The sequence below is a fragment of the Mastomys coucha genome, unplaced genomic scaffold, assembly GCF_008632895.1.
Source record: "Mastomys coucha isolate ucsf_1 unplaced genomic scaffold, UCSF_Mcou_1 pScaffold22, whole genome shotgun sequence".
Taxonomy (NCBI): domain Eukaryota; kingdom Metazoa; phylum Chordata; class Mammalia; order Rodentia; family Muridae; genus Mastomys; species Mastomys coucha.
Genome location: NW_022196905.1, coordinates 153306335 through 153316450, shown reverse-complemented (window position 1 = coordinate 153316450; position 10116 = coordinate 153306335).

Here is a 10116-nt window from a genome sequence, read left to right as displayed (position 1 = left end):
CTCAGACCTCAGCCATCATCATGGATGTCTTGGGCCTCAGCCATCATCATGGACATCTTGGGCCTCAGTCATCATCGTGGGCGTCTCGGGCTTGAGCCTCACCAGTGTGTTTTAAACATGATTGGTGGAATGATGCTTTGAAAGCCAGGTTAGATCTTATACCTTTTAGCTCAAATCCCTCTAAAGTCCGTTCCTGAGTCCAGTTGCCTCCTTATCCTCAGCCTTTCTTCCTCTCTTGCCAGCAAGGATCTGAGGGGAACACAGGGACATGACTAGGACTGGAATACATGAGAAACTCAAAGAATCAAAAAAAAAAAAAAAAAAAAGGTTTTTGGGGAAAAAGTATGAATTCACAATCACTCATAGTTCCTGCTCCAGAATTTGACCCTTCTAGAATTTGGGGTACTGTACTCAGGTAGCATACACACATGCACATGCACATACACACACATGCACACACACGTGTACACACATATGCACATACGCATTCATATACATACATGCACACATGCACATACACACACACACCAAGTTAAAAAATAAAATAAATTTAAAAATAAATGCAAAGACAACAATGTAGGAGCTCTACAAGTGGGTCTCAACTTTTCTGCTTTGTTATTGTTAGGTTCAAAGTACCCCCTGACCCAAATGGCAGCACTGCTGACATGTGCTAAATGACACTCTGGGTTGGGCTTTGGGAGGAGATCTGGCCTTCTGATAAGTATGCATGAGTTCCAGAGGGCAGAGGAAGTCAAAGCAAACATGGTGTGTCTTGGAGCTCTTTCCTGTGCATTGGCAGAATTTGTCAGGATCAGTGAGAAGTTGGAGGTTGAAAGTACCATTTTCTGGCCACTGAGACTGACTCTCAAGCTGGTATTGTTGCAGAACCGTATTGCAGTGAAAATTAAGGCAGTGGTACTGGCATCTCCAAGCCCAAGGAGGGAATAGTACTTAAAGGGTCAGGCAATGGGGGCTTAAAGAGTCTGGTTTTACATGGGAAGAGCCCACCAGGGAGGAAAGAAGACACCTTGAAAAGGTGGCGCTAAGGACCTGGCATAGATTCTCTCTCTCCTAGATCCAATCCTCCAGCCTCGCTCCAACTCAGCAGAACACCAGTGGCAGCCTTCCTGCCTCCCCTGCTCCCATCTCCTGTGCACCCCACAGATGTTCCCCTTTTATCTTCTCCTACTTGTTGCTTTGTCCCAGATCCTAACCACAGCAGGTGCCTCCTGCTGACCCAAGGCTGTTCTCCCCAGGGCTACAACCAGGCTGAAAGCAGACCCACACCACTTCTACTGCTCCTGAGACTCAGTCCCTCAGATTTATCCCCAGCTCTGTGGCAGGAAACCTGCTGTGGTCTCTCTCCCTTTCCTCTCTGATCCCATCCCCAACACTTCACAAAGATCTTTCCCCTCCACCTTTCTCTGATCCAAATCATCCCAGTATCCATCCCAGCCTCCAGCAGGAGCAGGCATTCCCTGTGAATACACCAACTGACCAGACTGGGAAAACAGACAACACACAACCTTCACACTCTGAAAATTCAGAAAATGTGTGTGCGTAAACCTAGTGCAGTGGAAACTTCCTAGAATCTATAAAAGTAATCCTAATGAGGACTCCTAATAATGGGGAATTTGGAGTCTCAATTGGCCATGTCTTGTAGCCAGGTAAATTGCATCCAATTGAGATGTTGACCAAAGATGTCCCATGGAAATTCCTAAACAACCTAAGATGCTTTCCAAAAACTGATGGTGTGGGGCAGTTTCAAAGAACAACAATCAGAGAACTATTGAACATAGAGAAGTCTAGCTGGTGCGTGCACAGAGCCTTTATCTTTACATTCTAGTGTCTTTGATATGGAAGGTACTCTGCAGACTACCTAAAGGGAAATGCGGACACCAACCCAGCCACCAAAAGACCTACAATCTGTGCTGCCTGCAGGATATGTGAGTGCAATGGTGACTCAGAACTTGTGGGAGTAACCAACCAATGTCTGATTTGACTTAATGCCACTACACAAGAAGAAAACTATACCTAACACTACTTGGGCAACCAAGAGCCAGAGCCTTAGGTGACCCAAGATAAATCAAAACACTATTGGCCTAAAGAAATATCAATGAAATGACTCCTACAGATATTCTGCTGTACTTATAGGTAAATGCCTTGTCCAGTCTTCATCCCAGCAGTATATGGGAACAGATGCAGAGACCCACAGCCAGACAGTATTCAGAAAGAGAGTCTAAATTGGAGATCTCCATCAAATCCTTCTGCTCAGAGCACAGGGAATCCTGTGGAAGAGGAGGTAGAAAGATTGTAAGAGCCAGAAGACACCAGAACAGGGTCTTCTGAACCAACTAAGACAAGTACATATGAGCACAGAGAAACCGATGCAGTAAGCATAAAGACTGCATGGGCCTGCAACAGGTCCTCCAGGTCCTCTTCATATATATCATAGCGATTAGCTTGGTTCTTTATGGGACTCCTGACTATGAAAATGGGTGGGTCTCTGACTCTTAGACCTGCTCTTGGGACTCTTTGTTTCCTGTTGGGATGCTGTGTCCAACTTGAATATAATAGCTTTTACTTCATCATATTTTATAGTGTCTTATTTCGTTGTTGTATCTGGGAAGCCTGTTCTTTTCTAATGAGGGACAGAAAGGAAGTGAATCTGGAGGGGTGGGGAGAGAGGTGGAGAGGCACTGGGGGAAGCAGGGACAGAGGAAACTATAATCAGGAAATATGATATGAGGAGAGGGGGAGAGGGAGGGAAGGAGAGGGAAGGAAGGAGGGAGGGAAGGGGAGAGGGAGGGAAGGAGAGGGAAGGAAGGAGGGAGGGAAGGGGGAGAGAGAGAGAGAATTAGCATAGGAGGGAGGGACTAGCTCAGTATGGTTGGACTGGGTTGCAATCTGAGAGAATCCCAAGAGATCAAGATGTGTCAGAGAGATACCCAGGATCACAGAGGAGAGGTGGCTTGTCTGCAGGCTGAAGAACACAGGAAGGCAGAGAGAAGCTGCTTAGAGTTACAACCTGAGCTAGTGAGTGAGAGAGACAGAGCAGGCAGTTGCAAGAGGTACAGCCTTTCCAGAGTCTGAGGCACACACGTAGAACAGTAAGGGAGGGAAGCAGAAAGAGACACATTCTAAATTAGGAACTGATATGGTGTGTGGCAGAGGCCAGTGAAAGCAAATGATCCATTTGCAGGAGGGTCAAATTGGCAGTTTGGTTTGGGTAGGGGGAACTGGGCTTTGTGGGATCCAAAATGCCCCTCCTGGTTTGCCACCATGACTAAACAAGGGTGCAGTAAAACCGATGAACTAGACAAATCTGTCAGTAGGATCAAACGGCCAGGCTATTGCTTAGGGGCAGAGGGAACAGGAAAAAGTGGGAGAAGCCTTGCCAGGCTTGAGGTGTTGCATGTGAGCCAGCACAGTGTAGGAGCCAGTAGGTGTGCAAACCTGTGCCAACCTTGTTTGAGCTCCTCAGGCTCCTTGCTGGAGGTCCTGGCTGTAGGAGGTGGATCAGGGAAGCAGTACAAGATTTCTGAAAAATGCTGAGTTTAGGTAGCAATTCTTCCGTTCATCCCATCAGAGTCCAGGCCAAGCTGAGCCCACATTGTCATTTAGGACAATGTCAGGCACGGCACCATTTGGGGACCCTTTGGACCTGATAGTTATCATTGAATGAATGAAATTCTAGTGCAGGGTCTAGCCCGCCCTCCCTGCTACCAGGAATCGCTGTCTCTTTGAGACTTTAACATTCTCTCCAATGCCCATGAAGTTGAGGAGACATTAACTGTGAGTCTGCTGCAGCCACACAAGCTTGGGAAAGGAAGAGCAGCCGCAGTTCCTATGTTCAGCTAGCATTCCAAAGAAAGAGAATATAACTTGAGGTGAAGCTAAGCTACTGCAATCTGGGAAATGCTCTCTTGTATTTCACACACAACCATGCTCTGCCTCAGGGGACTTTGTAGATACTCAACATTGCTGGGGAGTCGATGTTCAATATCATTTGCATGAGAGTTAAGGGATGGAGGATGTTTAATTTACATTTTTCTGCCTCTCTCTAATCTTTAAAAGGTAGTTTCCTTTTTCAATCCCTAACATTGAAGCATTACAGAGGTGTGACCTTCTGTAGGGGAGTCCTGAGGACTACATGTGATGGATCTGAGTTCTTTATAGAGTATCACTCGAGACTGTTTTCCCATATCAGGCCACACATACACTTTTACACAGAGCAGATGAAGAGTTTCCCTTTCACTTGCCTTGGTACCCTCCAGGTTTGTGCAGGGCAGGAGCCTGGAGGCAGGAGCTGATTCAAAGGCTATTGAGGGTGCTGCTTACTGGTTGCTTCACATGGCTTGCTCACCCTGCTTTCTTTCTCTCTTTCTTTCCTCCTTTCTTTCTTTCTTTCTTTCTTTCTTTCTTTCTTTCATTTTTAGATGTTTTCTTTATTTACAATATCTACTTTCCCGGGTTCCCCTCCAAAAAAAGAAAAAAAGAAAAAGAAAAAAGAAATAAAAAAAGAAAAGAAGAAAAGAAAAGAAAAAAACAAAAACTAAAACAAACCCCTGTTCCCTCCCCCATCCCCTTGCTCACTACCCCACCCCCTCCTGCTTACTGGCCCTGGCATTTCCCTACACTGGGGCATAGAACCTTCACAGGGTCACCCTGCTTTCTTATAGAACCCAGAATTATCACCATGGACTGGACCCTCCCAATTGATCACTAATTGAGAATATGCATTTCAGCTGGATCTCATAGAGGCATTGCCTCACCTGAGGCTCCTTCCTTTCTGATTGATGACTAGCTTGTGTCAAGTCGACATACAAATCCAACTAAGCCAACTCCATACGACAGGATCCATTGTTATGGCTGAATAATATCTCATTATGTTTGGGGGAGGGTGTCACACTTACTGTGTCCATGTGTGAGTGTGTGTGTGTGAGTGAGTGTGTGTGAGTATGAGTGTGTGAGTGTGTGTGTGTGTGTGTGTGTGTGTGTGTGTGTTGATGGGCACCTTAGTGAATCAGCATCTTTGGTCTTGTGAAAAGCACATCAGTGCAAACTGGAGGGGGGACTTCTCTTGTAGTTCCTCTGGGAGTGCATCCACATGTAGGTGGCTGAACCATGCAGTAGTTCTATTTGTAGTCCTTGAGGACCAAGGTGCTGTTGCTTCTCCATGGTGATGATGCTAATTTATGGCCCCAGCATCAGTAACAGGAATCTTCTCCCTTCACTTCTTCAGCAGACTCTGTCCATTCTATCTCTTTAACTGTAGCCATTCTGACTGTTTGGATTCACACTTCCTCAGTTGTTTGTAAGACTGAGTGCTGTCCCTTGGGGACCTTTTGATCATTTGCATCTTCTTTCAAGAAACAGCCGAGGTTCTCTCTCATATCTGGAACCTAAACATGTTGTCCTCACAGAAGAGAGGAGCAGAGTAATGAGTGATAACTTGAGAGAGCAGAGGAAGCTGGTGAACAACAGGTGACAGGCTGGGCCAGACCAGAACAATGTGGTGATGTGCTTTAGAACACAGAGCAAGGGATGCTCAGTCTCAAAACAAAGAGATGCCAGGACCAGAAATTATAATGACCTTGATTTCATAATTAGATGCCTGTGTACTGAAGTATTTTACCATGTCCAATCAACATGTATTGTTTTTATTTATCTCAGTAGAAGAGAGAAAGTAAAATTAAAACTGTACTCTTCCTGGAGAGAGGTAAGGATATTTCACACAGATTCTTGAAACCCTCCATAGGAGATATATCATCTCTTCAAACACCAAGTTTATCAGTTCTGGGCCCATCTTCCGCATCCACTGAGCAGGAGGTGCACAGCTGGGTCTCTGAACCTTAACAACAAAAGTGTCTGGTACCTCAAGTTTTTAGGAAGACCTCTTTCTTTATCATGTCTTTCCAAGCCTATGTACACCTTCCTCAGGGGAGAACCTCCCTGACCACTCTTCCTTCTCCCTCTCTCACCTCCTAATTACTTTTATCTACTCGTGTTTGCTGACTGCACATAAATATTCTCCACTATGTGCTAGGAAGTTGTCTTTCTATCCCTGGCACCTGCCCTTACCACTTTCCACCATTCTTAATCTTTTATAAGTTAAATTCTGTGTGTCCTCTACTTTACTTACAGGTTACTGCCGCCTGTATGAGGCTTCCTCTCTGTCATTTTATTAAAGCCATTTTCTGGGGTAACTAATCATCTTTGTTGGTCCTAGAGTTTTGTAACAACCCTCTGCCCTGCTGTCCATGGGAAGATGGTCCTGTTAGAAGCACAAACTAAAGCCTCACGACATCCCAAGATTTCTAATATTCTGATCTTGGACTCCCTTCAGGTCAATGATAAAAATAAACTTCTGTTCCTTAGGCCACTTAGTCTGAGGTACTTTGTCATGGCAGCCCTACAAGATGAGCACAGCAACACACATCCGCTGAGAAAACTAAGTTGTGAGTTAACATGGACTTGCACTGTCTATGAAGCCCAAACACAGATAGATGGCTTTCTGAACTGTCCTCTGCCTGGTTCTCACTGGGCATTCAAGGACCCTCAGAGGAAAGGGTTAAGCAATGTTTAGCCAGTATGTATAGTTAGGCCTTTTACCTCCCAAGACTTATTAGTACTCTGGCTATCAATTCACCAAGAATGAATAATACTTTAAATGACATCAGCTTCCGCCAACATGAAGAGGTTACTATGGTGATAGAGCAAGTTCTTCAGAGCACAAAACAAATACCATGCTTGATATATTAGTCATCCAGGGAGAGCAGCGGCAGGAGAGCCGCAGCATTCACTCTGTGAATGCTGTCTATGCAGACTCCGTCAGCAGTTCCGCCTTGCTTTTCTGAATATGAAATCTGGGATGGTTGTCCTGGGAATCTTGGCGGGTTACAGAGTATTAAAACTCGCGTTCACAGGCTTTTTCTTTCTTGTTTTTGTTTGCTTTTCTACTTTATTTCTTGGGATTTGTATTTTTAACAGGTTCATGGGGGTTCTCTGCTCAAATGCCAAAAGGAACACTCTCCCCAGGGTTCCTTCCCCATTTGTCTGTGAACTCATTGAATTCTCTCTCTGGCCATTTAGAGCTTACATTATCCTGATGCTAATTCCAGTTGATGTTTTTAGCATAAGTCGTTGCCTGTGCGAGTTTCCTTGAGATATTTTTACGGACACAATTGTGATAGTAGGCTACTTTTACTCATAGATTCCTCCAATTAATCTTGTTCAGAAAGACTTCAAAACAGCCAAGAGCAAAATGAAGGACCATCAAGACTGCAATGGCCCATTCTGTCCTCTAGGGCTAGGAGGAGACTTGGTTTGAGCACATGGAAGAGAATCCACCTCGTCAGGAGCAAGACACTTGAGAAAGGAGGGATCCATGGAGAAAAGAACTAACCCTGAGAAGCATCCCTACCACACACTCTACCACCACCACAACAAGTATTCCTGTTATGCTGGGTGTGACGGTTTGTATATGCTCAGCCCAGGGTATGGCACTATCAGAATGTGTGGCCCTGTTGAAGTAGTTGTGGCCTTGTTGGAATAGGCATGTCACTGTGGGCATGGGCTTTAAGACCCTCATCCTAGCTGCCTAGAAGCCAGTATGCTGCTAGCAGCCTTCAGATGAAGATGTAGAACTCTCAGGTCCTTGTGCACCATGCCTGCCTGGATGCTGCCAAGCTTCCTGCCTTGGTGATAATGGACTGAGCCTCTGAACCTGTAAGCTAGCCCTAATTAAATGTTGTTCTTGTAAGAATTGCCTTGGTCATGGTGTCTTTTCACAGCAATAAAACGCTAACTAAGACACTAGTGTACATTGAAAGCCTTCCTTGGCATCTCAATTTTAGCAGTCATGCCTAGTGCTGAACCACTTGAGTGGTATCTGAGACCTATTGGGGCAACAGGGAGGGAGGCTCCAACTGCTCCAACTCTCTGGGTAACTGATCTTCATGTCCATACTCCCTTTCTTGTCAAACATGCTACAAGCTTCATTGTCATAAGCAATTTCTGTTCATGCTGGGGAGGATTTCTGGAAAGTCACATTTCTGATTGTTGCTTTGCTTCTGAGGACTTAAAACAAATGAAGTGTCACCAGGATTCTCACCATATATATCTCGGAGGAGTGCTGTGTATCTAGGTTATTCCTAAGCTGCACTATTTATTCCTCACATCATGTGAAACAAACCCACCCGTCTTTATTACTATAAAAAGCAATGCACAAATAAAATGAATGTTGTGAAATAAATTGCTAAAAGTATAAACTACTTTAAAAATATAAATTATGGGGGCTGAAGAGATGGATCAATGGTTAAGAGCACCAACTGCTCTTCCAGAGGTCTTGAGTTCAATTCCCAGCATCCACATGGTGCCTCTCAGTCATCTGTAATGGGGATCTGACATCCAGAGGTGTATCTAAAGACAGGTACAGTGAACTCATATACATAAAATAAATCTTTAAAAAACATATGAATTATGAATATATTATGAATTACATTATAAATATATATGAATTATGACTCCACATCCCAGAGGTAATAATTCTGCCTTTACGTTCTCTTTGCACATTATTCTCTTAGCCTATCAAGGTAAATTTTTCTACCTTCAAATACATCATAAAATGTTTCCTGTGTCTTTAAATATTCATCAAGAAAATAACTTTTGCTGACTTAATTACTTGCTTAACTGGGCTGAATATTATCCCATCAAACAAAAACACCAAAATATATCTAACAACTGGTCTATCATTTGACATTTCTGCTGTTTCTATACCTGGGAAATGGCAATGGGTTTGAGGTCCTTGCTTGTAAAGCTACATGTGTCTCTGATCGCCTCCTTGGGGTAAATTAAAAATGTGGTTACTGAGGTAAAAAGGAATAAAGGTTTCAAATGCACTCAAATGAATCGCTGAATTGTTTCACAAAGGTCAATCAAGCTCATGTTCCCACAGGGGAACCAACCTGAATTGCCTTTGCCAGCTTCTTCCCAGGGACTCGCCTGATGAAAATGTTCAGGTGTGAAGGACAGTGACATCATTGTACAAGGGGATGATACCTCTGTATTAGAAATTTAGCCGGTAGACAAGGTAAAGCTCACACATGATTCCCTGAACAAAATGTTCCAGACATGATATATGGCTGAATGAAGTCCAAGACTCTTCCTGGGAACTTAGAGAAAGCACGTCAAAATACAACACAGGAGATGAACATTGATGTTATAGAGGCAGACTAGACAGGTGTGAGCATGGATGTCATAGAGCCAGGCCACACAGGAGATGAGCATGGGTGGATAGAGCCAGGCCACACAGGAGGTGAGCATGGGTGGATAGAGCCAGGCTGTCCACAGTTGCCATCCTTATCCACAGATATAAAGAGTTTAGAATGAAAATGTTCAGAAATAACACAGAACTGTTACAGGACAGTCATGCTGTGTAGGATCCAGAGATGCTTTGAAGTGTGTAGCAGAATTTGTAGGATTTGTAAATACTGCATCATTTAAGTAAAGAATTAATGTCTGCTGGTGTCCTGGTAATTCCTGGAATCCAATCCCTGGAAGATGCCAGAAATGAATAATAGAAATTTGAGGCATGCAGGGAGATCTTTGGGTGAATAAAATGTGGAGGTACGAGGTCCTGAACGTAAAGCTCAGGTGAAGAACTAGAAGGGGCAAGTTGCTTGCATTCCTAGCACTCAAGTTGCAAGATGGGAAGCCAGCAGGAACGTCAATGTCAGGGGCCAGCCAGTCCATGTATGCAGTAGTGAACAATCAGAGACCTTATTTCCAATAAAATGGAAGGAAGATGAGGCCTGATCCCTGAGGTTGTCCCCTGATCTTCACACATGTGCTATGACTAGTGTGCTCAGACTTGCAAACATGAGCATGTCAAACATACATATATGATTTAAAACATAAAAAAATTTAAAACGAAATTCAAGAGGTACATGAAACAACTTTGATTTCTCCTGTCTGTTTTTAATGGCTTCAGGCACAACCAGAGATGGCAGGTACTTGCCTCACTTTCAGCATGGATTTCTGGCATCTACAGGGAGAAGGGGAGGGAGGAAAGTGGGGGGGGAAGGAGAAAAAGAGAGAGAGAGAGAGAGAGAG